General features: G+C 36.4%; 1 protein-coding gene across 1 annotated transcript in view; it reads right to left on the bottom strand.

The window, feature by feature from the left end:
- The window catches only part of LOC110098523 (tetratricopeptide repeat protein 5-like), a 30732-nt gene extending 24437 nt beyond the window's left edge, over positions 1 to 6295 (bottom strand). The window contains exon 1 of the mRNA XM_028698531.1: positions 6012 to 6295. The gene's annotated coding sequence lies outside the window, so the exon portion shown is untranslated. The remainder of the gene's footprint in view (positions 1 to 6011) is intronic.
- Positions 6296 to 6592: the final 297 nt, after the last annotated feature.

Raw genomic sequence — 6592 nt, 5'->3', positions numbered from 1 at the left:
ATCCCAAACCTACCTCCACTACCAAATATTTCCAAATTTCCTATGGCAGAGCAAGTGGAGTCAGTTTTAAGTGATGAGATCATATCCACAAGAGGAGGAGGACGAAGAAGATATTTGATCAGGTGGAAAGGCAAGCCCGAGTCAGAGCACACATGGCTAGATCGTGAGGAGCTGCAGCAGATTGACCCAGATGCACTAGAGATCTATGAGAGCGCCAGGGATTCCTAATAGACGGAGTCGAGTTTGCTCCCACCCCGGGAGAATGATGGGGACATCAGATCATCATGGAGAGTTTATCAGAGACGCAGCCGACGATCTTCAGCCACGATCGAGTCTTTATATTTTTGAGTCGTTGATGTATTTTATTTTTATGTAGCTTGTTATTTGCTTATGTGGCATTTAGAGTCGTTGTATTTTTTTATTTAGTTGCTTATGTGTTTTCTTTCCCGTAGTACCCCTCTCATGGGAGTTATCGTATGTAAGCCCAAAGGGCGTTTGTGTCTTTTGTTTCAAGTCATGTTGTAGGAGGCTATTTAAAGCCCCATTTTATTCTATTATGGTTAATGAATGATTATGAGAAATTTCTTGCACTTGCATGTTTTAAAGAGCGTTTGAGAGTTCTAGGAGAGAACTTTGGAGAAATCCCTAGGAGAGGGAGAGCGGATCACCCACCAACCTTCGATACGGCCGGGTTCATGGTTTTCTTTATTTTTGTATTCTCACCTTCACCTCGTCGAGCCTCGTCACCCTACTCCACCTTGCCGTCGGCTTCTCCACCCCACCCGACCACCTCTCTTCCCAAAAACCCCCGGTTTCCCCTTACTCGAAAACCCCCCACCTTGCCGCCACCCTCATACCCACAAACCGCCAGCCACCTTGCCCGGAATCCTCTCTAACCGCCGGCCACACCCACTTCCCTTTCTCTTTGAGATTCCTAATTGGGTATGAGTTAATTTGGGATATTTTGAGATTTCAAATCTTTGAATTTTGAATTTTGAAATCCTTCCTAAAATAACTCATCTAATTTAGGAAAGTTTCTATTTTTTATCTAAATTGAATTTCAAATTCAATTGGATTTAAAATAAATCTTTTCTAAATTCAAAACTTAAATTAAGAAACTTTAATTGCTCTAATTAAAGCCTCTCTTGACCATGCATGCCGCCAGCCTCTTTCCCTATGAGTTTTAATTTCTTTATTTCCTAAATCTTCCATCCAGGTTTTAGGAAATATTTCAAATTCACTCATAACACTCCTACCCGAAATTCCTCTTGCCTTATCCAGCCAATTGATTTCCTAATCTTAGGAAATTATCTTGGAAATCAAATCCCACCTCCTCAGCATCCCGCCGCCCCCTTTTCTCCCTAGCAAATTCTCCCCCTCTCATAACTCCTCTCCACATCCTAATTACCGTTGAGTTCTCTTCCATAATTCTGGTTGCTATTAACTCTCTCCGTCCAACATTGACAGTTATTTCTCATCTCAGATTTCTGAGAGAAAAAGAAATCTGAACTATTTCAGATTTCCTGAGCAAGAACCTGAACACAATTTCAGGTTTTGGGTTCAACACTTGGAAGTATATCCCCAACTCATTATCAAGAGAAATTTATTTCACTTTGTGACTATTCAAGAGACATATCCTATTTGCATCGAAGGAAGCCATGGACGAAGACGTTGAAGGCATCAAGTGACGGATCTACACATCTTTTTGGCAAAGGTTTCTTTTCTCACTTGTATCTTATTTCTTTGAAATCTAAATTCTCGTTGGCTTGATTGTAATCGCAAAGGCTCCTCCAAGTGCTCCTGCTAAGCCTAGTAAATCGTAGGTTATTGAGTGTGCTTTCTATGCATCCTAACTCTCGTTGTTAAATTATGGATTACATTGAAAACTACTATTTTGCATTGTTTATTTGTCTTACTTATCTTGAAAATTTCAAAGCTTGGAGTATGTGATTTAGCCTACGCAAAACGCCTCTTTGACTGTTTTAATTGACGTTGAGAATTGCTAATAATTTTAATCCAAAATTATTCTAATCAAAGAATTGTGCAATGTTTAAAATGAAGCCTTAAGCGTGTCATCTAAATAGTCCTGCATCACCTCGTTTTCCAAAACAGACGAATAATATGGTTCACCTGAAGTATCACAGCCTCTTTTCCTTTTGTAAGCATATATTTCTTCATTTACAGATACTTATAAATAAATAAAATAAACAATATAAATATTTTATAAATTACCTCAATTACACTCTTCTTGATGTAGAACAGGGAGGAGGCTTGATTTCTAAATGTCTTGAAGAGCAAATCGAGGGGTCCAAACAGCAGCTTTTGACTCTTAGAAGTCTTGGACAGCAACTCTTCTTCCAACACAGCAGCTAGAGGTCTTCCAAGGGCTGAAGAAGAATAGGGGATAGCAGTTTTTTCACTTCCAGATCAGCAATTTCACGTTCCAAACCTTCTTAGCAAGAGGTGTCAAGTGCTTGAACTGCGGAGCAGCAACTAGGAGAAGTCTGAACAGCAACGGATTGAATTTTGGGGCTGGCCAGATAGAGTGGAGCTGCAGAAAAACTGCTGGACACCAGTTTAACAGCCTCCAGAATTCTGGACAGCAACCCTGTTCAGGAAAAAAAAAAAACAAGCTCTCTTGATCCGTGGGAGGAAAGGGAGAGGGGTAATGGATTGATAGATCCCTTGTAGTTCTATCCTTCAGTGGAATTACTCCTGAGTACAAGGGGAGGGAGGTGGGCTGTTAGAGAGAGGGGAAAGTGGGAGCAGCAATAGGAGGGAGGGAGGAAATAGATGAATGGCTTGATTGCTTGCCTAATCAGTAATTGTCAATTAGGAATAGATTAATTCAATCCCAATTCGAATTTTAAATTGAACTTAATTGGGGACTTGAATAGTGATTGATAATGGCAAGAATTAAGGAGAACTAAAGAGGGGGGAGAGGGGTTTGATTTCAAATAAGTGGGTCCCAATTACTTAAGTAAATTAATCCTTAAATCTGAAACTCGCAACATTTTTCAGCAAACATTATAACATCTTACGCAATTTCAACAACACTGCACAACAACACTTTTTCTAATTTCAGCAGCCACTATTTCCTGAATTCAACAAAATGATTGCAAAAATTGCTATCTTAGAAATTCAGCCATTGATTCCACTAGATTTCTAAAATCTTAAACCTCCCGCCTCAATTTCATTACCTCATAAATCAGCTACCAACCCTGCAGTTCCCACACACAGCCTGCCTCCTTCAACTCCAGCTCTCCCACGGCCTGCATAGCTGCTTCTCACATGAATGGGGAGGGAATTAAATGAAAGAATGGCTACAGTTGAGTATTTTCACTTGTTCACTTGTGTTTACTAATATAATAATATAAACCATTCCACTAAGATTCCACTCTTAATTATAATACTATATAATTAATTACCCTAAGCTACTATACATTAATGTTATCCGTTGGATGGAGTATGTGAGTGATCAGCCATTGCATGTCAAGCTAAGTGGAAATAGCAAATGACATAAACAGTATATTAAACTTATATTAATACTAATTAAATCTTAATTATATCTAATCAAGAGATTTATGCACATATATGTATCTTTTAAATACACTTTTCTAGACCACAATGCTCTAAATTAAACTAAAAAAAAATTTGAAGTTGGTTTTCCCATATGAGAAATAAAATAGGGAGTGATTTCGGGAACTATTCATACTTACATTTGACAAAACTTCAGGTATTATAGTATATATCTCATCTCTTGTGTTGGCCAATATGAAATACAATGTAATTTCTCACTCTCTTCTTTCTCATTACATTTATATTATCATAGCTTTTTCAAGTTCAACATATCGAGACAACAATGCGGAACCATGATGTCATTGGTGTATCCAATGCCTTAGCTCTTCTACAGAGAGTCAGAGAGAATGACAAATCTTCCATATCTACTTTGATTTATCCCCTGATCTGATAGAATTTAACATTCAAATCCATCAAAGCATGTTAGCATATAAGGTCTTCGAATAATCAACATTTGTAACAAACTTGTGGCATATAATTCATATGCTATAACTTGAGAGGGTGTACTTAAATTGTAAATAGTAGATGCAGATATACTTGCCTTTTACTATTTTATGCTATAGTATGTTGAATAATGTTTTCAACTGCCATTAGGTGGTAGTTGAGGTTCATCTCTAAATAAACCTCCAGTGTTGGTCAAAATGAGAAACAATATAGCTTAATCCTCTCACCCGTCTCTCTTTTCTTTTATCTATAAAGACAAGCTCAACCAACAATTTCTACCTAACATTTGGTTTAGAGGTGGTACGTAGAGTTCTTTCAGATTACACCATATGAGATTTTGATTTGACCATCAACACTTACAATCTGCAAAGTCAAGTACCTAACAAAGCCATATTCATTAAAGTAACCTGGTTTTTAAAATACTCAAATTGTAATTAATAATTTTCTGACATCATTTTCAATAGCTAACATCCCAACTCCTATTTACTTTCTCTTCTTCGAATCATTAATGAAATAGAACTAATTAGAAAATTGATGCAGTGGTAGCAAGAAAATTTTAATTTTCTCGAGTTCAAGAATCTTTTGCTCATGTAGATAAGAATGTAAAATGCATCCTATCATCTGGATCCCTTGGGCTTTATTTTGCTGCTTGACTGTAAATATACAGACATTGAGTTGATCTTGTCAACTTTTTTCACCTTCACTCAAATTCCCAGCATCCAAACATAGCCTAAACATGCCCGGATGTCCCCATGTGAAATTTGCCTCAATATCAAATACAATTGAGCAACATGTATCATTAAATGATATGCAAGCAATGAATTAACTCATTATTCATCTTCCCAAAGATAATTTTGGGTCATGAGAATCTGGTATTATCAAATCCCAACTCCACTTTTACCATTATTAAACTAATGACCAGGTCAAATATGAGCACAGAGGCAAATCAACGAATGCAAGCCATGCAAATTTGGAGCAATTCTATTCTGTTTCCCCATACTCACTTTAAAGGAAAAGTAAAATCGTTACTCGTATGATCCAAAACAACACGACAAGAGAGCCCCCAGATCAATTCACAAACTGCTTTAATATCTTTAATATCGTCCTAACAATCGGTTTAGTTGTCCAAAAATATAATGAAGTGAGACTCCTCGCTCAAATTGAGAACAATATGAGTCGATTAAGATATAACTAGACTATAATCTATAACTGAAATGGATTTTCCTAATTTCCAGTGCTCTGAGCAAAAATCCTTGTTTTCCACATCATCAGCCAGAGTAGTACATGCATGTTCCTCACATATAGCGGTAACAAACTACCAAAAAAGTCGTACCCATACCAACTTCTCAGTTAAATGTGCCGCTTCCTTGCAACAAAATGGGACCTAAAGAGACAAGTATTCGACTGTAAAGAAATCCACCAGAGGGATAAGCAAAACGTTCCAGGAATGCACAAAAAAAGACCCAGGGCTCATGAAATAAAATTTTATCAGAAGTGCGGAAAATCGCTCCTGAATTAAAAAAGTATTTTATAAGCACTACAAAAAGTTTATATAAAAACACAAGATACATTTTTTCGCTGTATATAAACCACGGAAAGGCTCTATAAATCCCTTGAAAGACAACTCTTCTCACACGCAAGACTCAAATCTTTTTTTTAAGACAAAATTTGACCCTCTTGTTGTTTATATACGATTGTTTTGTTGTTTATGAATAGTTTTCTTTCAGTCATCATTAATTCTTATATGAGGAAGTCCTAATTAATTTATTCCCTGCAAGAATTTACCATCCAACATGACAGGCCAAAAAAAAAAACGAAGCAAAAGAAAACCACCAAATCGACAGTTCTTCATAAACCCAAATGTTTACAAATCCGAGATGAAGAGCAGCTATATCAGAACGCCTCGTTGAATAAATAGAGAGACAAATAGCCATTTGCTCGGAGAAGGAGCCGACAACGTAATAGAAGGTTGGGATCGAAATCAATACCTTCGGGCTGTGGAGTGGTGTGGAAGCTTATCGGAACTCCGAAAGCCGAGAGTTGGTCAGGGAGCGGCGTTTAGAGCGTCGCTCACACAAGTTCTGTACGAATTTCTGCAGAATGAAGAAATATATACATGTCTAATGAAATAGCAAACTATCATTTTTGTCCGCCATTAACGCAGATTTATAAGCACAAATTTGAGCAACCGCAACCCTTTTATGCGCCTCCGGATTTCTGCTTCAACAGCCATTCTTCATTTGAGATATCTCAAGGGATTTACATACTTACCATCCTACATCATATTTTTAATATATCTAATATCTAAAATTATAATATTTTATGTATATCGTTTATATTTTATAGGTCAAATATAAATATAAAAAATAAAATATTAAAAATATAAAAAGTTGAGTATTGATCCCACGCGAAATAATGTTTACTTACAAATATTGGTACTATTTACTTCAACTACAACAATTATCCTACTCAATAAAAAAATTGTAGAGATTCAGTCACTTAATTTAAATCATAAATAATTAAATTAAATATTATTTGGATAAATTATTTTAGATTGATGTAATGTAAG

This window comes from Dendrobium catenatum, unplaced genomic scaffold (genome assembly GCF_001605985.2).
Source record: "Dendrobium catenatum unplaced genomic scaffold, ASM160598v2 fragScaff_scaffold_1103, whole genome shotgun sequence".
NCBI classification, from domain to species: domain Eukaryota; kingdom Viridiplantae; phylum Streptophyta; class Magnoliopsida; order Asparagales; family Orchidaceae; genus Dendrobium; species Dendrobium catenatum.
This window is presented reverse-complemented; position numbering and strand designations above follow the sequence as displayed.